The sequence below is a fragment of the Scyliorhinus torazame genome, chromosome 7 (genome assembly GCF_047496885.1).
Source record: "Scyliorhinus torazame isolate Kashiwa2021f chromosome 7, sScyTor2.1, whole genome shotgun sequence".
Lineage (NCBI taxonomy): Eukaryota > Metazoa > Chordata > Chondrichthyes > Carcharhiniformes > Scyliorhinidae > Scyliorhinus > Scyliorhinus torazame.
In genome coordinates this window covers 124,687,613-124,710,057 of record NC_092713.1, presented here as the reverse complement: position 1 = coordinate 124,710,057, position 22,445 = coordinate 124,687,613, and the positions used below count along the sequence as shown (strand labels likewise).

The 22,445-nt window shown below is 52.8% G+C and overlaps 1 protein-coding gene across 11 annotated transcripts in view; it reads left to right on the top strand.

The window, feature by feature from the left end:
- The window catches only part of ptprc (protein tyrosine phosphatase receptor type C), a 521,790-nt gene that overhangs the window by 11,267 nt on the left and 488,078 nt on the right, over positions 1-22,445 (top strand). The gene's annotated exons all lie outside the window — the stretch shown is intronic.

Below are 22,445 nucleotides of genomic sequence, written 5' to 3'. Positions count from 1 at the left end.
CTGGCGGCAAACGGTCACTCTTAGAATCCAATATTTCATAGAATCACTTCAGTGCAGAATGAAACCGTTTGACCCATCGAGTCTGCACTGACCCTCTGAAAGAGCACCCTATTAGACCCCAACCACGCCCCCCCCTCCCATCCCCCTAACCTTTGGACACTGAGAGGCAATTTAGCATGGCCAATCCACCGAACCTGCATATCTTTGGACTGTGGGAGGAAACCGGAGCACCCGGAGGAAACCCACGCACACACGGGGAGGATGAAAACTCCACACAGACAGTGACCCAAGCCGGAATCGAACCTGGGTCCTTGGCGCTGTGAGTCAGCAGTGCTAACCACAGCTGCCCATTAGCATTTTGACCAAGATGCACCCTTAGTTGACATGGTGATCCGTTTCCTGACTCATTAAAGGTGGCAGATAGGCTTTCAGGGCCTTGAAAAATCGCTCCACATGGCAGCCATAGCTGCAGCACAGTCAGACAGGGAGAGTCCATCAGCCTGGTTGGGGCATTGGCCCCTATGCCTGCCTCCTTGTCTCGGGAAACTGGAGGCTGATTGGAAGATTCCACATAACTCACATATTCTGGATATGGTTGGTGGGATTTTAACTCACTCAAAACTCATTTACTGGGACTGATTTTAACTCTTGTGTAATCAGATAGGTTTGAATGAATTAAAACCTCTACCAGTTATACAGAGTTGTAATCGAGCCCAGCAATGTATATTCTAACCTCCCTCCTCTATTTGCAAAGACAAAAACAATCTAGATTTATTAGTGTCTTTAACACAATGAAACATCCCAAGGTGCGACACAGGAAAATTGTAAAGGATGACACTGAGCACCAAAGGAGATATTACAGAAGGTGACCAAACGCTTGGTCAAATATGTAGTTTTAAGAAGTATTTTGAAGGAGGAAAACAAGGTGTAGGGGTAGGGAGAGAGGATTCAAGAGTTTGAGGCCAAAGTAGCTGAAGGCACAGCCACCAAAGGTTATGGTTGGGAATGCACAAGAGGCCAAAATTAGAGGAGCACAGATATCACAGAGAGTTGTGGGATTGGAGGAGATTAATTACAGAGATATGAATGGGCCATCAGGTTGTGGAGGGACTTGAAAACAAGGATGAGACTTCTGGTGGTGTTTTGGACAGGGAAGAAGTGCACGAGGTGGCTTCCCCTAGGACACTGCACATTTAGCCCTTTTCGCTTAGAACATAAAAACTAGGAGCAGGAATAAGCCATCTGGCCACTCGAGCCTGCTCCGCCATTCAATGAGATTGTGGTAAACCTCTGTGTTCTGATATTAGAGGTTGTACGGTAGAACCTGCACTACAGGTTCACCTGTGACCCCTGCATGCTAGCTCCGCCCAGGAGCCAGGTTATAAATATGCACGGCCTCCAGCTCACAGTCATTTCGTCAGCTGCTGAGGGAGGCCACACATCTGATACTAATAAAGCCTCAGTTTGGATTCAACTTCGTCTCCAGTCAAATTGATCGTGCCTCAATTTATTAGTATCAGATTCAGAAGGTGGACCTCTGGATTAATCCAGATCACTGCAGCTGGATCCACACGCAAGAGATGCCAGAAAGGACTTTCAGCACTGGCTAGCTTGTTTTGAAGCGTATATCAACGCGGCGCCGACCCCTGTTCCAGAGGCTCAGAAGATTCAAATCTAGTACTCCAGACTCAACTCTAAAATCTTGCCGCTGATCCAGGACGCGCCCAATTACGCTGATGTTATGACTCGACTCAAAGAAAATTATGAACAGAAGACGAACACGCTCTTCGCCAGACACGCGCACGCAACACGTACTCAACTACCTGGTGAGTCAATCGAGGACTTCTGGAGGGCCCTGATCCCACTAGTTCGGGACTGTGACTGCCAGGACGTTACAGCTAAGGAGCACTCCGATCTCCTTATGCGGGACGCTTTTGTAACTGGGATTGGTTCTGATGTTATCAGGCAGCGGTTCCTAGAAGGGGCCACGCGCGACCTCGCAGAGACTAAAACACTAGCGCTCTCCATGACGGTCACCTTGTGCAATGTCCAGTCCTACGCCCCCAACCGTGCGGACATGCGGACACCGTCCTCCTATGCTTCATGGGCCCCACAGGCAGTTGCCCCAGCGGGGGCGCTATCTACCCAATACACCTGCGCTGAGCGCCAGCCAGTGATCTCCGTGGGGCCCCGATGCTATTTTTGCGGCCAGCAAATCACCCCCACCAACGCTGCCCAGCCCGCGCTGCCCTTTGTAAGGCCTGTGGGTAGAAAGGCCACTTCGCTGCGGTGTGCCAGGCCCACTCAGGGGCCGTGGTCACCCCCACCACCCCCGGTCATGGACAATGGGCGTCGCCATCTTCTCCCCCGCACAATACATGCGTTTCATGGGCGCCACCATCTTGCTCCACCCCCGCAAGGTGCGTCCCATGGGCGCCACCATTTTGTAATCCCCAGGATCTCCGGGCGTCGTCATCTTGGCCACCCCGCAGCTCATGGATACCAACGACGTTTCAGGACCTTAGCTCAACGGCCGCCTCACTACCCGACGATCAACCACAGCTCGCCTCCATGGCAATCGACCAGTCCCGACCACATAATCTGACCAACACATCCACCAGCGTGAAAGTCAACGGCCATGTGACCTCCTGCCTACTGGACTCCGGGAGCACCGAGAGCTTTGTACACCTGAATACGGTAAGGCGCTGCTCCCTTAAGGTACACCCTACCAATCAAAGTATCTCCCTGGCCTCCGGGTCCCATCGCCTAGCGATCCGGGGGTGCTGCACGATCACGCTCACAGTCCAAGGCGTAGAGTTCCACGGCTTTCAACTCTACGTCCTCCCTAACCTCTGCGCTGCACTTATCCTCGGCCTAGAATTCCAGTGCAACCTCCAGAGCCTGACCCTTAAATTCAGCGGACCCTTACCACCCCCCACTGTGTGCGGCCTCGCGACCCTAAAGGTCGATCCTCCTTCCCTCTTTTGCCAATCTAACTCCAGATTGCAAACCCGTCCCCACCAGGAGCAGACGGTACAGCACCCAGGATAAGGCCTTCATCAGGTCCGAGGTCCAGCGGTTGCTTCGGGAGGGGGTCATCGAGGCCAGCAACAGCCCCTGGAGAGCCCAGGTGGTAGTGGTTAAGTCTGGGGAGAAAAAACGAATGGTCGTTGTAGCGCACAAAGACTCCGAGAGACGAATAGAGTGAAGTCGATGAGGCTTTATTAAGCGTGACTGTTTCCCCCGCAGTTCGGTAGTAGACTGCCTGCGGGGGAGGACTCCAGGTACTTATACTCCGCCTTCAGGGCGGAGCTAGAGGTCAACGTCCAACCAGGACCCGGGATCTGTCAGCCAATGACATCATGGCTTCACAGTCCCACATGATCCCTAATGCATACTACCACATTCACCCCTTGTTAAAAATGAACCCGGCGGGGTGATGCTTCGCATGGTGGTAAGGGTTTACAAGGCTGGTCCTGGGAGGAAAACTTTCACATGTTATAACAGTATGTACAAGGTTTTTTTTTGTTTCAATCTATTTACAATAATCGTCAGGAAAAGACAAAATGTTCTCGTTAAAAGTCCACAAAGTCCACATTGTACTGTTAGATCGACGCCACGAGTCGGTTGGGCGGTCTGGTCGTCCATGTCGATCGCCTCGGCCCCGGTGGTGGTGGTGGTGCTTGTTTCAGTGTTGTCTTCTCCGGGAGCCTTACGGTTTCAGCTTGGGCTTCATTCCTGGTCGGGCCTGGGAGGAGGACTCCTGGGAAGGGGGCGGTCGCGGGGTGCGGCGGTGGCAGGAAGGGGGGGGGGTTGGGTGATTGGTGTCGGGGGGGTGTGTGTGTTGCCGGCGGGCACCAGATCTCGCAGAGAGACCGTGTCCTGTCGGCCATCAGGGTACTCCACGTAAGCGTAATGCGGGTTCGCGTGAAGGAGGTGAACCCTTTCGACCAACGGGTCCGACTTGTGCGCCCGCACGTGCTTTCGGAGCAAGATGGGTCCTGGGGCCGCCAGCCAGGTCGGCAGCGACGTTCCAGAGGAGGACTTCCTGGGGAAGACAAGGAGGCGCTCATGAGGCGTTTGATTAGTGCTACTACACAGTAGTGACCGGATGGAGTGGAGGGCGTCCGGAAGGACCTCCTGCCACCGTGAAACTGGGAGGTCCCTGGACCGTAGGGCCAGTAGGACGGTCTTCCAGACCGTGCCGTTCTCCCTCTCTACTTGCCCGTTCTCCCGGGGGTTGTAGCTGGTCGTCCTGCTCGAGGCTATCCCGTTGCTGAGCAGGAACTGGCGCAGCTCGTCACTCATGAAGGAGGACCCCCTGTCGCTGTGGACGTATGCGGGGCAACCGAACAGTGTGAATATGGTGTTCAGGGCTTTAATGACTGTGGCCGCGGTCATGTCAGAACAGGGGATGGCGAATGGGAAGCGGGAGTACTCGTCCACCACATTAAGGAAGTATATGTTGCGGTCGGTGGAGGGGAGGGGTCCTTTGAAATCCAGACTAAGGCGTTCAAAGGGGCGGGAAGCCTTAATCAGGTGCGCACCATCCGGCCTGAAAAAATGTGGTTTGCACTCTGCGCAGATGTGGCAGTTCCTTGTGACTGTACGGACCTCCTCTAAGGAGTATGGGAGGTTGCGGGACTTGATAAAGTGGTAAAACCAAGTGACCCCCGGGTGGCAGAGGTCCTCGTGGAGGGTTTGGAGGCGGTTAATTTGTGCGTTGGCACATGTGCCGCGGGATAGGGCATCGGACGGCTCGTTCAGCTTTCCGGGACGATACAAGATCTCGTAGTTGAAGGTGGAGAGCTCGATCCTCCACCTTAAGATCTTGTCGTTTTTGATTTTGCCCCTCTGTGCATTATCAAACATGAAGGCTACCGACCGTTGGTCCGTGAGGAGAGTGAATCTCCTGCCGGCCAGGTAATGCCTCCAATGTCGCACAGCTTCCACTATGGCTTGGGCTTCCTTTTCCACTGAGGAGTGGCGGATTTCTGAAGCGTGGAGGGTTCGGGAGAAAAAGGCCACGGGTCTGCCCGCTTGGTTAAGGGTGGCCGCTAGAGCTACGTCGGAGGCGTCGCTCTCGACCTGGAAGGGGAGGGACTCGTTGATGGCGCGCATCGTGGCCTTTGCGATATCCGCTTTGATGCGGCTGAAGGCCTGGCAAGCCTCTGTCGACAGGGGGAAGGTTGTGGTCTGTATTAGCGGGCGGGTCTTGTCTGCGTACTGGGGGACCCACTGGACGTAGTATGAAGAAAAACCCAGGCAGCGTTTCAGGCCTTTTGAGCAGTGCGGGAGGGGAAATTCCATGAGGGCGCGCATACGTTCGGGGTCGGGGCCTATTATCCCATTGCGCACTACGTAGCCTAGGATGGCTAGCCGGTTGGTGCAAAAAACGCACTTGTCCTCGTTGTACGTGAGGTTCAAGGCTTTAGCGGTCTGGAGGAATTTTTGGAGGTTGGCGTCGTGGTCCTGCTGATCGTGGCCGCAGATGGTTACATTGTCGAGATACGGGAACGTGGCCCGCAACTCGTGTTGATCAACCATTCGGTCCATCTCTCGTTGGAAGACCGAGACCCCGTTTGTGACGCCAAATGGGACCCTTAGGAAATGGTATAATCGCCCGTCTGCCTCGAAGGCTGTGTACTTGCGGTCACTTGGGTGGATGGGGAGCTGATGGTAGGCGGACTTGAGGTCCACGGTGGAGAAGACTTTATATTGGGCAATCCGATTGACCATGTCGGATATGCGGGGGAGAGGGTACGCGTCTAGTTGTGTGTACCTGTTGATGGTCTGGCTATAGTCTATGACCATCCTTTGCTTCTCCCCTGTCTTTACTACTACCACCTGTGCTCTCCAGGGACTATTGCTGGCCTGGATTATGCCTTCCTTTAGTAGCCGCTGGACTTCGGACTGAATGAAGGTCCGGTCCTGGGCGCTGTACCGTCTGCTCCTAATGGCGACGGGTTTGCAATCCGGGGTGAGGTTTGCAAACAAGGACGGGGGTTGCACCTTGAGGGTTGCGAGGCCGCAGATAGTGAGTGGGGGTATTGGGCCGCCGAATTTGAAGGTAAGTCTCTGTAGATTGCACTGGAAGTCTAATCCCAGTAATGTGGGGGCGCAGATTTGGTGAAGGACCTAGAGCCTGTAGTTTTTGAACTCCCTCCCCTGCACCGTTAGGGTAACTATGCAGAAGCCTTTGATCTGTACGGAGTGGGATCCTGCAGCTAGGGAAATCTTTTGTGCGCTGGGATGGGTGGTCAAAGAACAGCGTCTTACCGTGTCGGGGTGGATAAAGCTCTCCGTGCTCCCGGAGTCGACTAGGCATGGTGTCTCGTGCCCATTTATCAGCACCGTTGTCGTCGTCGTCTGGAGTGTCCGGGGCCGAGCTTGGTCCAGCGTTATTGAAGCGAGACGTGGTTGTAGTAGTTGAGCGTCTTCTTCGAACCCCGTGGAGCCGTCGACACTGGGGTCCGTTGTTGCCGTCCAAGATGGCGTCGGGGTTGAACAAAATGGCTGCCCCCATGCATCGCACATGGCTGGGGGGTCACAAGATGGCGGCGGGGGTGGACAAAATGGCCGCCCCCATGCGTCGTACAGGAATGGGGTGGTCCAAGATGGCGGCGCCCTTCCTCCCCTCGTGGTGGCCGGGACCAAAAATGGCTGCGCCTGCGGGTCGCACATGGGGCGCTGGGGGGGTTGGGGAGCGTTAGGAACGCGCGGGGCTCCCTCATCTCTGGGGACAGCGGTGGTCGGGACCCAAATTGGTAGCGCCGGCGGGTCATACGTGGGGCGCGGGGGGGGGTTTGGGGGGGCGTTAGAGCCGCGTAGAACTCCCTCTTCTTCGGGGAGAGCGGTGGTCGGGACCCAGAGTGGCTGCGCCTGCGGGTCGTACATGGGGCGCAGGGGGGGGGTTGGGGAGCGTCAGCGGCGTGCAGGGCTCCCTGTTCTCCCGGGACAGCGGCGACCTCGCGGGACTGGCACACAACCGCGAAATGACCCTTTTTCCCGCAGCTCTTGCAGATCGCTGCGCGGGCCGGGCAGCGCTGCCGGGGGTGTTTCGCCTGGCCGCAGAAATAGCAGCGGGCGCCCCCGGTGCGACTTGGTGTTTGGACCGCGCAAGCCTGTGGGGTGTCCGGGGTGGGGGGGGGTTTGTCGCGACGGGTACGTCCGGAGCCCAATGGGCTGCCGCGCGGTCGGGGCCGTAGGTGCGGGTATTTCGCGCGGCCACGTCTCGGGAGGCTGCTAGGGCCCGTGCCTCAGAGTCCTCGCGACTCTTTTTCTAGAAGTCTTTGGCGGATTTGGGAGGAGTTCATACCTGCCACAAAAGCATCGCGCATTAACATGTCCATGTGTTCATTTGCGTTCACCAGCGGGCAGCTGCAGGCTCGTCCCAAAATTAGTAGCGCGGCGTAGAATTCATCTATCGATTCTCCGGGACTTTGCCATCTCGTTGCGAGTTGATAGCGAGCGTAGATCTGGTTTACTGGGCGGACATAGAGACTTTTTAGTGCTGCGAACGCCGTCTGGAAATCCTCTGCGTCTTCGATGAAAGAGAAAATCTCCGTGCTTAACCTCGAGTGCAGGACCTGTAGTTTTTGGTCTTCTGTGACCCGGCCGGTGGCCGTTCTGAGGTAGGCCTCAAAACAAGTCTGCCAGTGCTTGAAAGCTGCTGCCGCGTTCACTGCGTGGGGGCTGATCCTCAGGCATTCCGGGATGATCCTGAGCTCCATAGTCCTTTTTAGTCACGCTTAATAAATTGTAGCGCACAAAGACTCCGAGAGACGAATAGAGTGAAGTCGATGAGGCTTTATTCAGCGTGACTGTTTCCCCCGCAGTTCGGTAGTAGACTGCCTGCGGGGGAGGACTCCAGGTACTTATACTCCGCCTTCAGGGTGGAGATAGAGGTCAACGTCCAACCAGGACCCGGGATCTGTCAGCCAATGACATCATGGCTTCACAGTCCGACATGACCCCTAATGCATACTACCACAGTCGTGGACTACAGCCAGACCATCAACAGATACACGCAGCTCGCGCGTACCCCCTCCCACGCATATCTGACATGGTTAACCAGATTGCACAGTACCGGCTCTTCTCAATGGTGGATCTGATATTCGCTTACCACCAGCTCCCCATCCGTAAATCAGACCGGCCATACACCGCTTTCGATGCAGACGACTGGCTATATCACTTCCTTAGTGTCCCCTTCGGCATCACCAATGGGGTTTCGGTCTTCCAAAGGGAGATGGACCGAATGGTCGACTGGTACGGCTTGCGGGCCACGTTTCCATACCTGGACAATGTGACCATCTGCGGCCATGATCAGCAGGACCACCATGCCAACCTCGCTAAATTTCTCCGCACCGCCACTCTCCTCAACCTCACGTATAACAAGGAGAAATGTGTGTTCCGTACAAACCGCGTAGCCATCCTCGGCTACGTGGTCCAAAACGGAGTTCTGGGGCCCGATCCCGACCGCATGCGCCCCCTCATGGAGCTCCCCCTCCCCCACTGCCCCAAGGCCCTCAAACGCTGCCTGGGGTTCCACTAATATTACGCGCAGTGGGTCCCAATCTATGCGGACAAGGCCCGCCCACTCATACAGTCCACTCATTTCCCCCTGACGGCTGAGGCCCAACAGGCTTTTGCCCGGAGCAGAGCTGATATTGCCAAAGCTGGAATGCACGCTGTAGACGAAACACTTCCTTTCCAAGTAGAAAGCGACGCATCGGACGTCACCCTTGCCACCACCCTCAACCAGGCAGGCAGGCCCGTGGCATTTTTTTCCCGCACCCTCCATGCCTCTGAAATTCGGCACTCATCCATCGAAAAGGAGGCCCAGGCTATCATTGAGGCTGTGCGACATTGGAGGCATTACCTGGCCAGCAGGAGATTCACTCTCCTCACTGACCAACGGTCAGTAGCCTTCATGTTCAACAACACACAGCGGGGCAAGATCAAAAATGATAAAATCTTGCGGTGGAGAATCGAGCTCTCCACCTATAATTACGAGATTAAGTATCGCTCTGGCAAACTCAACGAGCCCCCAGATGCCCTATCCCGAGGTACGTGTGCCAGCACACAAGCAGACTGACTCCGTGCTCTGCTCGACAGCCTTTGTCACCCAGGGGTAACTCGGTTGTACCATTTCATTAAGGCACAAAATTTGCCCTACTCCATCGAGGAAGTAAGGACGATCACCAAGGACTGCCAGGTCTGTGCGGAGTGCAAACCACACTTCTACCGGCCGGACCGTGCGCACCCGGTGAAGGCCTCCCGTCCCTTTGAACGCCTCAGCGTGGATTTCAAAGGCCCCCTCCCCTCCTCCGATCGACACACATATTTCCACACTGTGATCGATGAATACTCCCGGTTTCCCTTTGCCATCCCATGCCCCGACATGACGTCTGCCATCGTCATTAAAGCCCTTAATTCTATCTTCACTCTGATCGGCTTCCCCGCCTACATCCACAGTGACAGGAGGTTCTCATTCAGGAGTGCTGAGCTACGTCAGTTCCTGCTCAGCAGGGATATCGCCTCCAGCAGAGGGGAAACGGACAGGTAGAAAGAGAGAATGGGACGGTATGGAGGGCCGTCCAGGTGGCTCTGCGGTCCAGGAATCTCCCAGCCTCCCGCTGGCAAGAGGTCCTCCCTGATGCACTACATTCCATTCGCTCATTACTCTGCACTGCCACTAACAGTACGCCGCATGAACGTCTTTTTGCCTTCCCCAGGAAGTCCACATCCGGGATATCGCTCCCAACTTGGCTCACATCTCCGGGAACCGTGCTTCTCTGTAAACATGTGCGGCTCCATGAGGCGGATCCATTGGTGGAAAGGGTGCACCTGCTCCACGCAAACCCACAGTACGCCTACGTGGCGTTCCCCGACGGCCGCCAGGATACCGTCTCCCTCAGGGACCTGGCACCAGCAGGTTGCACCCCCACACCATCCCCGTCGCCCGCAGCGCCACCCACCCCTCCCCGCCACCCCATCACCCCCCCCCCCCCCCCCCCCCCCCCCCCGGCAGGACCATCCGTCCTCCTCCTTCCCACCCCCGTTGATGAAGAGGATTTCGGCACGCTCCCGGGGTCAACTTCGACCACGACAGCGCCAACATCGCCGTTAACACTTCATCGATCTCAAAGAACCATTAAGGCGCCGGACCGGCTGAACCTCTGACCGGCCCGCCGGATGACCAGAGACATTTTTTTACTGCTCTGTAAATATTAAAAATTGTATATAGTTATCCACCACCCCCGCCGGACTCAATTTTAACAGGGGTGAATGTGGTAAACCACTGTGTTTTGATATTAGAGGTTGTATGGTAGAACCTGCACTACAGGTTCACCTGTTGCACCTGTAAACCAACTTTTTGCGACTCATGAACTAGCACACCCAGGTCTCTCTGCACAGCAGCATGTTTTAATATTTTATCATTTAAATAATAATCCCTTTTGCTGTTATTCCTACCAAAATGGATAACCTCACATTTGTCAACATTGTATTCCATCTGCCAGACCCTAGCCCATTCACTTAACCTATCCAAATCCCTCTGCAGACTCCGGTATCCTCTGCACTTTTTGCTTTACCACTCATCTTAGTGTCGTCTTCAAACTTGGACACATTGCACTTGTCCCCAACTCCAGATCATCTATGTAAATTGCGAACAATTGTGGGCCCAACACTGATCCCTGAGGGACACCACTAGCTACTGATTGCCAACCAGAGAAACACCCATTAATCCCCACTCTTTGCTTTCTATCAACCAATCCTCTATCCATGCTATTACTTTACCTTTAATGACATGCATTTTTATCTGATGCAGCAACCTTTTATGTGGCACCTTGTCACATTGGCTCCCCGTTATCTACCGCACTGGTAATGTCCTCAAAAAATTCCACTAAATTTCCATCCAGATGCCTCGCTATTTCTTCCTTGATGATAGATTTGAGCATCTTCACTACTACCAAAGTTAAGCTAATTGGCTTATAATTACCCGCTTTCTGCTGAACTCCTTTTTTAAACAGTGATGTCACGTTTGCTAATTTCCAATCCGCCGGGACCACCCCAGAGTCTAGTGAATTTTGGGAAATTATCACTAGTCCATTTGCAATTTCCCTAGCCGTCTCTTTTAGCACTCTGGGATGCATTCCATCAGGGCCAGGAGACTTGTCTACATTTAGCCCCATTAGCTTGCTCATCACTACCTCCTTAGTGATAACAATCATCTCAAGGTCCTCACCTGCCATAGCCTCATTTCCATCAGTCACTGGCATGTTATTTGTGTCTTCCACTGTGAAGACCGACCCAAAAAACCTGTTCAGTTCCTCAGCCATTTCCTCATCTTCTATTATTAAATCTCCCTTCTCATCCTCTAAAGGACCAATATTTACCTCAGCCACTTTTTTTTGTTTTATATATTTGTAGAAACTTATACTATCTGTTTTTATATTCTGAGCAAGTTTACTCTCATACTCTATCTTCCTCTTCTTTATAGCTTTTTTAGTAGCTTTCTGTTGCCCCCTAAAGATTTCCCAGTCCTCTAGTCTCCCACTAATCTTTCCCACTTTGTATGCTTTTTCCTTCAATTTGATACTCTCCCTTATTTCCTTAGGTATCCACGGTCAATTTTCCCTCTTTCTACCGTCCTTCCTTTTTGTTGGTATAAACCTTTGCTGTGCACTGTGAATAATCACTTGGAAGATTCTCCACTGTTCCTTAACTGTTTCATTATAACGTCTTTGCTCCCAGTCTACCTTAGCTAGCTCTTCTCTCATCCCATTGTAATCTCCTTTGTTTAAGCGTAAAACACGAGTGTTTGATTTTACCTTCTCATCCTCCTTCTGTATTTTAAATTCCACCATATTGTGATCGCTCCTTCCAAGAGGATCCCTAACTATGAGATCATGAATCAATCCTGTCTCATTACACAGGACCAGATCTAGGACCGCTTGTTCACTCATAGGTTCCATTACATACTGTTCTATGAAACTATTGTGGATACATTCTATAAACTCCTCCTCAAGGCTGCCTTGACCAACCTGGTTAAACCAATCGACATGTAGATTAAAATCCCTCATGATAACTGCTGCAGTTTCTTAGTTTCACTTAATTTCAGAGGGTATTTTAATTTGAAAACCCACATATTTAATGGGATAAGGAAATGCCCAGAAGACCCAGAGGAAAAAAGGCTGAAAGTAGAAGTTCATTGGCAGAGTCAGAGGCCTCTCGGGGCTTGTCGGTGGAAAAAATGGTGGAGGCAGTCTTTGGGATTCTGGCCACTCCACTAATGGCCGAGATGCTTTCGAGCACCTTCGCGACAGAATTTAACGAACACTGGCAGGTTGTGTCTGTGGACTTCCGCAAATCGATGGAATCATTTGGCGTTGGAGAGAAGCAACAAAACGGTAAAGATACATGGAGTCACAATACAAGGCATGGAGGTGGCCCTTTCGAGGCATAGTGACCAAATTGCCTTTTTGGAAACTGAGATGTCTTTGATGGCCGAAGCGAATACACCGCTGAAGAGCAAAATGAATGATTTGGAGAATCGTTCCACGAGGTAAAACATCCGAATTGTGGAGCTGCCAGGGGGGATGGAATTCCCAACTCCCAAAGAGTATTTTGCGGAGATTTTGGGAAGATGGTTGGGGAAGGTGGACTCATATCCCCCCTTGAGCTGTACCAAGTGCACTGGACACACCGACAGAGGCCTTATCCTGATGAATCATCTAGAGTAGTAATCGTGAGGTTTCACAGCTTCAAAGAAAAAGAGCGGGTCTGGAGATGGGCAAGGGAGGATCGCGACTACAAATGTGAAGGCCACATTTACCAAGACTTGGGAGCTGAGCTGGCAAAGAAGCAGGCCACATTCACCAAAGCCAAGACCGCCCTGTACAAAAGCAGAGTTCGGTTTGGGGTGGTGTACCCGGCGCGGCTAAGAGTGACTTTTGAGGAAAAATACTTTTTTTGATACACCGGAGGAGGGAGATTCCTTTGTAAAGAAGCATGGACCGGATGTGGGGTGATTGAGGTTTTCAGATATTGGAGATGGGCATGTTGATATGGGGAATTGTTGGAGTTCCTTATTCATGTTTGCATTTTTCTGTTCTTGTTGAGGTTGAAAGTTTTATAAGTTGGACTTAGATTTAGTTTTGTGTGGGTTTTTGTTCTGACCGTTGTGAAAATATATAGCTTCCTGTTGGAGTACTATGTTTAAAAGTTTTTTATACATTGTGGGGGGGGGGGGGTTCTGTAAGCATTTTTATCACCCTGGGGGGTTCCCCCAGCTAGCTGAAGAGTTAGCTAACGGGAGCCGCGTTGAGGGGTTGACTGCAGCTCAGTAAAATAGTTCTGTTTCATACAATGAGCTTAAGTGTTTTTGTTCTGATTGATGTTAGAGTTATTAGAAGTAGGTTTTAGTTGTTTGTGTTCGCCTTGCTGTTTTCTATATGTGTGTTTTGGTGGAATAGTATCTGAGGGCGAGGAGTGGGGGAAGAGGGGATCGGGGTAGTGTTGTGGTATGTATCGGGTAGTACAGTACCCAGTGATGCCGAGAGGCTATTGGTGGACAGACACTGGGTCCTGATTGGATCTGCCGCCTGCTGGCTCCACCGAGTAAGGCGGAGTATAAGTATTTGGGCAGCACGGTAGCATAGTGGATAGCACAATTGCTTCACAGCTCCAGGGTCCCAGGTTCGATTCCGGCTTGGGTCACTGCCTGTGTGGAGTCTGCACATCCTCCCTGTGTGTGCGTGGGTTTCCTCCGGGTGCTCCGGTTTCCTCCCACAGTCCAAAGATGTGCAGGTTAGGTGGATTGGCCATGATAAATTGCCCTTAGAGTCCAAAATTGCCCTTAGTGTTGGGTGGGGCTACTGGGTTAAGGGGATAGTGTGGAGGTGTTGACCTTGGGTAGGGTGCTCTTTCCAAGAGCCGGTGCAGACTCGATGGGCCGAATGGCCTCCTTCTGCACTGCAAATTCTATGATTAAAAAAAAAACCCGGGTTCTCCCAGCAGCCGCATTCTGTAACCGAGCTGCTGGGGAACAAGTCCGCGTAATAAAGCCATCGATTGACTTCATCTCTTCTTGTCTCGTGAGTGATTGATTGTGCTACAATTTATTACGCACACTTTAAAGGACTATGGAGCACCGGATCTCCCCGGAGTGTCTGCGAATCAGCCCCCATGCAGCAAACTCAGCAGCCACATTTAAACACTGGCTCGCGTGCTTTGAGGGATACCTCCGAACGGCCCCCGGCAGACCTACAGAAGACCAGAAAATGCAGGTCCTGCATTCCAGGGTGAGCCCGGAGATCTGCACGCTCATCAAAGACGCGGAGGATTTCCCGACGGCGCTCACCATGCTGAAAGGGGTCTACATTCGGCCCGTAAACCAGGTCTACGCACGCCACCAACTCGCGATGAGACGGCAAATCCCTGGAGAATCGCTGGACGAGTTCTACAGCGCGCTGCTAATATTGGGAAGGAGCTGCAACTGTCCACCGGTGACGGCTAACGAACATACGGAACTCCTAATCAGGGATGCTTTTGTAGTAGGTATGACCTCATCCCAAATTCACCAGCGACTGCTGGAAAGAGACTCGCTGGGGCTCACGGAGGCACGGGCCCTTGCGGCCTCCCTCGATATGGCATCGCAGAATGCCCGCGCTTACGTCCCCGACCACGCGGCAACCCCTTGGGCTCCGTGGACCCCCGCCGCGACCGACTCCCCGGCACCCCCCAAGCCGGCGCGGCCAGAGCATCAGACCACCTGGGGGTGCCCCGCTGCTACTTTTGCGGGCAATCGAAACACCCCTGGCAGCGCTGCTCGGCCCGCTCGGCCATCTATAAAAGTTGCAGCAAGAAGGGGCATTATTCAGCGGTGTGCCCGTCCCAGGCGGTCGCCGCAATCTCCGGGGGAGAACTGGGATCACAGACTCAACCCCCCCAACGATCCATGTGCGTCCAACAGGTGCCGCCATTTTGGGTCCCGGACTCCATGCAGGGGGATGGGCGCCGCCATCTTGTGCCCCGCCAGCCGCGTGCGATTCATGGGCACCTCCATTTTGCCTGCCCCCGACCGCGTGCAATCCGTGGATGCCGCCATCTTGGCTGACATCCAAGGACCCCAGCATGGACGGCCCCACGTGGCCTGAAGAAAACGCCCTGGTGCAGCAACCGCGACTGGCTTCGGTGACCCTGGACCAGTCGCGGCCCCGGACGCTCCAAACGGCAACGACGACGGTGCTGGTTAACGGGTACGAAACGTCATGTCTGATCAACTCTGGGAGCACGGAAAGTTTTATCCATCCGGATACGGTAAGATGCTGTTTTCTTTCAATCCACCCTGTTGTGTTGGGTGTTCTGCTATACAGACGAACCAACACGGTTGCAGATGGTACAACTCTGTTTTATTACTATCAATAACAACATCTGTAAACATATGACTGTGGTTCATTTTTTACCCTTTAACTTGTGGACCCAGCCCTAACACTATCTTAGAGAGACACTCTCATCCGGATATGGTAAGATGCTGTTTTCTTTCAATCCACCCTGTCGTGTTGGGTGTTCTGCTATACAGACGAACCAACACGGTTGCAGATGGTACAACTCTGTTTTATTCCTATCAATAACAACATCTGTAAACATATGACTGTGGTTCATTCTTTACCCTTTAACTTCTGGACCCAGCCCTAACACTATCTTAGAGAGACACTCAGCACATGGTGTATGTCTGAGTGGCTTGCTGTGAGCTCTCTGCCCTGAGCTGTCTCCTGCTGGAATGAGCGGGAACTGTGGTGTTCCCCGTTTTATAGTGCGTGTGCTCTTGCTTGTGATTGGCTGTGATTGGCTGTGATGTTGCGTGTGTGTTGATTGGTCCGTTGATCTGTCCATCAGTGTGTATGTGTGTTTGCACCATGATGTTTATCTGAATATCATGACACACCCGAGTACCCAAAAGATTTTTCTGGCAGTGGGATCCCATTCCGTAGAGATCAAAGGGTTCTGCATTGCGAATCTAACGGTGAAGGGCAGAGAGTTTAAGAATTACTGACTTTATGTCCTCCCCCACCTCTGCGCTCCCACTCTCCTGGGATTAGATTTTCAATGTAACCTTCAGAGTTTAACGTTCCAATTCGGCGGCCCTATACCCCCACTTACTATCTGCAGCCTCGCGACCCTCAAGGTTGAACCGCCTTCCTTGTTTGCAAATCTCACCCCGGATTGCAAACCCGTCGCCACTAGGAGCAGACGGTACAGCGCCCAGGACCGAACATTTATCCGGTCTGAAGTCCAGCGGCTGCTGAAGGAAGGCATAATCCAGGCCAGCAATAGTCCCTGGAGAGCTCAGGTGGTAGTTATAAAGACCGGGGAGAAGCAGAGGATGGTCGTAGACTATAGTCAAACCATCAATAGGTACACGCAGCTCGTTGCGTACCCTCTCCCCCGCATATCCGACATGGTCAATCGGATTGCACAGTACAAGGTCTTTTCCACCGTGGACCTTAAGTCCGCATATCATCAGCTCTCCATCCGCCTGAGCGACCGCAAGTACACTGCCTTCGAAGCAGACGGGCGGCTCTACCACTTTTTAAGGGTTCCATTCGTCGTCACTAACGGAGTCTCGGTCTTCCAATGGGAGATGGACCGAATGGTTGACCAGCACGGTTTACGGGCCATGTTCCCGTACCTCGACAACATAACCATCTGCGGCCATGACCAGCAAGACCACAACACCAACCTCCGCAAATTCCTCCAGACCGCTAACGCCCTGAACCTCACCTACAACAGGGAAAAATGCGTGTTTAGCACCGACCGTCTAGCCATCCTTGGCTACGTAGTGCGTAATGGAGTGATAGGCCCCGACCCTGAATGCATGCGCCCCCTTATGGAGTTCCCCCTCCCTCACTGTTCCAAAGCGCTGAAACGATGCCTGGGATTTTTCTCTTATTACGCCCAGTGCGTCCCCAATTACGTGGACAAGGCCCGCCCGCTAATTCAGTCCACCGTCTTTCCCCTGTCGGCAGAGGCCCGCCAGGCCTTCAGCCGCATCAAAGCGGATATCGCAAAGGCCATGATGCACGCAATCGACGAGTCCCTCCCCTGCCAAGTCGAGAGCGACGCATCCGACGTAGCTCTAGCGGCCACCCTTAACCAAGCGGGCAGACCCGTGGCCTTTTTCTCCCATACCCTCCACGCTTCAGAGATCCGCCACTCCTCAGTGGAAAAGGAAGCCCAGGCCATAGTAGAAGCGGTGCGACATTGGAGGCATTAGCTGGCCGGCAGGACATTCACTCTCCTCACGGACCAACGGTCGGTAGCCTTCATGTTCGATAATGCGCAGCGGGGCAAGGTCAAGAATGACAAGATCTTGCGGTGGAGGATCGAACTTTCCACATATAATTATGAGATCTTGTATCGTCCCGGAAAGCTGAACGCGCCGTCCGATGCCCTATCCCGCGGCACATGTGCCAACGCACAAGTGGACCGTCTCCAAGCCCTCCACGAGGACCTCTGCCACCTGCGGGGTCACTCGGTTCTACCACTTCGTGAAGACCCGCAACCTCCCCTACTCCGTCGAGGAGGTCCGAACAGCCACCAGGAACTGCCAAATCTGCGCAGAGTGCAAGCCGCACTTTTTCAGGCCAGATAGAGCGCACCTGATAAAGGCTTCCCGACCGATTGAGAGCCTCAGTCTGGACTTCAAAGGCCCCCTCCCCTCCACCGATTGCAACACCGTACTTCCCATACGTGGTTGATGAATACTCCCATTTCCCTTTCGCCATCCCCTGCCCCGACATGACCGCGGCCACAGTCATTAAAGCCCTCTGCACCATCTTTACACTGTTCGGTTTCCCCGCCTACATCCATAGCGATAGGGGGTCCTCCTTCATGAGCGACGAACTGCGTCAATTCCTGCTCAGCAAGGGCATTGGCTCGAGCAGGACGACCAGTTACAACCCTCCGGGGAACGGTCAGGTAGAGAGGGAGAGCGGAACGGTCTGGAAGACCGTCCTACTGGCCCTACGGTCCAGAAGTCTCCCAGTTTCCCGTTGGCAGGAAGTCCTCCCGGACCCCCTCCACTCCATCCGGTCGCTGCTGTGTACCACAACTATTCAAACGTCTCACGAGTGCCTCCTTGTCTTCCCTAGGAAGTCCTCCTCCGGAAATGTCACGTTCCACCTGGCTGGCAGCCCCAGGACCCATCTTGCTCCGAAAGCATGTGCGGGCGCACAAATCGGACCCGTTGGTCGAGAGGGTTCATTTTCTCCATGCGAACCCTCAATATGCCTACATGGCATATCCCGACGGCCGACAGGACACGGTCTCCCTGCGGGACCTGGCGCCCGGAAAATGAACCCTCTCGACCAACGGGTCCGATTTGTGCGCCCGCACATGCCCGTTCTGGCGGCGGGTCGTTCTGGCCCCGGGGGGTGCCCCCACGGTGGCCTGGCCCGCGATCGGGGCCCACCGATCCGCGGACGGGCCTGTGCCGTGGGGGCACTCTTTCCCTTCTGCCTCCGCCACGGTCTCCACCATGGCGGAGGCAGAAGAGACTCCCTCCACTGCGCATGCGTGGGAAGCTGTCAGCGGCTGCTGACGCTCCCGCGCATGCGCCGCCCGGAGTTGTCATTTCCGCGCCAGCTGGCGGGGCACCAAAGGCCTTTTTCGCCAGCTGGCGGGGTGGAAATTCATCCGGCGCCGACCTAGCCCCTCAAGGTTGGGGCTCGGCCCCCAAAGATGCGGAGCATTCCGCACCTTTGGGGTGACGCGATGCCCATCTGATTTGCGCCGTTTTGGGCGCCAGTCGGCGGACATCGCGCCGTTCCCGGAATTCCAGGTTCCTCACGTATTGACTTTTTTGTGATGGATAGGTCTCTCCTCCCTTTTGTGGAGGAGATGGATTACTCGGCGATTGTTATTTTAGACCATGCCCCTCATTTTGTTTATTTGGCACTAGAATCGGGTCTCTCGCCGGGTCCGCCACAGAGTTTGGATATGGTATTATTAGCGGACAAGAGATTTTATGAATGCATGTCCACCACTATTGGGGAATATATTAAATTTAATAAAAGTGTGTCTATCTCACCTTGTACGCTTCGGACGTCCTTCAGGTGGTTATCAAGGCCAAAACAGTTAACCTGGACGAGTATGCAACCACCGTCACAGACTTCATCAGTAAGTGCGTCGAGTACTGTGTACCAAAGAAGACAATGCGGGTGTTCCCCAATCGGAAACCCTGACTCAACCAAAGGGTTCACTCCCTGCTGAAGTTCCAGATGGAGGCGTTCAAGTCTGACAACCCTGACCTATATAAGAAATTCAGGTACGATGTACGGAAAGCCATCAGGATGCAAAAAGACAATACCGCATCAAACTAGAGTCCCAGGCCAACGATATTAATGTACGACGACTATGGTAGGGCTAACACGAGATCACAGGCTACAAAGCAAGGCCAGGTGGAATATCTGGGGCTGGAGCATCCCTACCTGATGAACTAAACAAGTTCTATGCCCACTTTGAGCAGTCAGCCAATGTATCAGTGCCACCCGCTCCAACAGCCCTGGACACACCCATACCCACTATTACAGCCTCAGAGGTAAGAGCTGCCTTCTTGAAATTGAATCCGCGGAAAGCGACAGGCCCCAACGGAGTCCCCGGGCGAGCACTCAGAGCCTGCGCAGACCAGCTGGTGAGTGTATTCGCAGACATCTTCAACACCTCACTCCTCTGCTCCGAGGTCCCTACCTGCTTCAAGAAGATCACCATAATACCAGTACCAAAGAAGAACAATGTAGCCTACCTCAAGGACTACTGACCGGTGGCCCTGACGTCTGTTATCATGAAATGCTTCGAGCGGCTAGTCATGAGACGGATCACTGTCAGCCTCCCAGACGGTCTTGATTCACTGCAGTTTGCCTATCACCACAGCCGGTCCACAGCAGATGCTATCTCCCTGGCTCTACAATCAACTATCGAACACCTCGACAACAAGGACACCTATGTAAGACTACAGCTCCATCTTCAACGCTATTATCCCGACAAGACTAAGAACCAAACTCTGCAATCTTGGACTTGACCCCTCCATGCGCAGCTGGATCCTTGACTTCCTCACCATCAGACTGCAATCTGTCAGGATAGGCAACAGCACCTCCTCCACAATAGTCCTCAACGCCGGGGCCCTGCAAGGATGTGTGCTCAGTCCTCCACTATACTACCTATACACACATGACTATGTGGCAAGATTTAACTCCAACTGAATCAAAAAGTTTGCGGATGATACGACTGTGGTGGGCCGTATCTCAAACAACGACGAATCAGACTACAGGAGGGACTCTGTTGAATGAGGTAAAGATGAAGTAGGAGGGTGAATTCAGTCCCATTCTGGATGATGCGGTGTGGAGCGAGGTCCTTCACAGGGTCAACCACGCATCCTCATATGCTCGGCTTAGTCTGGGATAAGGTTGTGCACAGGGTTAATCTGATTAAAGCGGGGATGAGCGTTTTTTTCCCTGGGATGGAGGACAGGTGAATGCGTTGTTGTTGGGTGTCTGCTAACCACACTCATATGTTCTGTGCTTGTCCCAGGTTAGTAAGCTTTTGGGTCTCTTTCTTCAACACCATGTTGGAGATACTCAATGTTGACTTGGAGCCGTGTCCGATGGTGGCCTTTTTCGGTGTGTTGGACTCGCCAGTGCTCCAGATGTGGTTGAAAACGAATGTCCTCGCCTTTGCCTCGTTAATAGCCGGAATTGTGTTCTGTTTGGATGGAGGTCTCCTACTCCGCCCAGTACTTCAGCTTGGTTGGGTGACCTCATGTCTTTGTTCCATTTGGAGAAGGTTAAGTGCACCATTACAGGGTCAGTAGAAGGGTTCTACGTACGATGGGAGCCATTCATTTCCTTTTTTAAAAAGCTATTCAACGTCACTTGTTAAGGGGTTAAGTTTAGTTTAGTTCTGTGGGGTTAAGTTAATTTGTGCCTTTGTTGGTTTGTCTTGCTCTTTAATAATGTAACTTGGGTTGATTGTTTTATATTATTTTGATTGCAATTAATTTTTTTAAATAAACCTGTTTAAAAAAAAATAACAAAACAAGGATGAGAATTTTAAAATCAAGTTGTTGCTTGACTGGGAACTATTGTAGCCCAGGGGCACAGGACAAGACCTGATGCGAGTTAAGATACCATGGCAGTTCTGGAGGACCCTCAAGTTTGCAGAAGTTAGATCATAGAATTTACAGGGCAGAAGGAGGCCATTCGGCCCATCGAATCTGCACCGGCTCTTGGAAAGAGCACCCCACCCAAGGTCAACACCTCCACCCTATCCCCATAACCCAGTAACCCCACCCAACACTAAGGGCAATTTTGGACACTAAGGGCAATTTAGCATGGCCAATCCACCTAACCTGCACATCTTTGGACTGTGGGAAGAAACCGAAGCACCCGGAGGAAACCCACGCACACACGGGGAGGATGTGCAGACTCCGCGCAGACAGTGACCCAAGCCGGAATCGAACCTGGGACCCTGGAGCTGTGAAACAATTGTGCTATCCACAATGCTATTGTGCTGCCCATGTGGTAGGCTAGCCAGGAGTACTTTGGAATAGTTGAATCTATCGGGAACAAAGGCACAGATGTGGGTTTCATCAACAGGTGAGCTGAGACAGCGAAGTTGAACAGTGTTACAGAGGTGCAAATAGAAGGTCTGAGAGATGGCGTGAAGATGTGGTCAGAAGTTAATTGGTGGATCAAATGTGACACCAAGGTTACGAAGACTGGATTAATTTAAAAATGCTGCCAAGGAGTTGGATTGAGTCAGTAGATAGGGACCGGAGTTTGGGACGGGCACCCAAGCAATGAATTTGGTCTTCCCAATATTTAATTGGAGGAAGCTCATGCAGTGCTGGATTTAGATAATCAGTCTGATCATTTCAGAACAGTGCAGGAGTTGACTGAGATGGCGGTGCTGGGTGTGGTCAGCATACGTGTGAAAACTAAAGCCTTGCCTACGGATGATGTCACTAAGGGGCAGCAAGTAGATGAGAAATAGGAGGGGGTGAAGGATTTACCCTTCGGGGACACCAGAGGTCAAGTCACCAGAGCCGGAAGAGAAGCAAGTGATTCCCAGGCGGCGGTTTTCTAGATGAGAATGGAGCCCGCAGTCGTGCCCAGCTGGACCACAGTAGGGAGGCTTTGGAGGAGGATGGTGTAGTCAAGCTGCCAAAGATTGCAGACAGATTGAGGAGACTGAGGAGGGGGAAGTTTACCTTTGTCACAGTCACGTAGGATTTCATTTGTGACTTTGATAATGTTTTGGTGCTGTGATAGCTGATTCTATGGATTCAAACATGCAGTTCCAGGAAAGATGAGAACAAATGTGGGAGGTGACAGCACATTCCAGAACTTTGGAATGGAAAGGGAGGTTGGAGATATGACTGT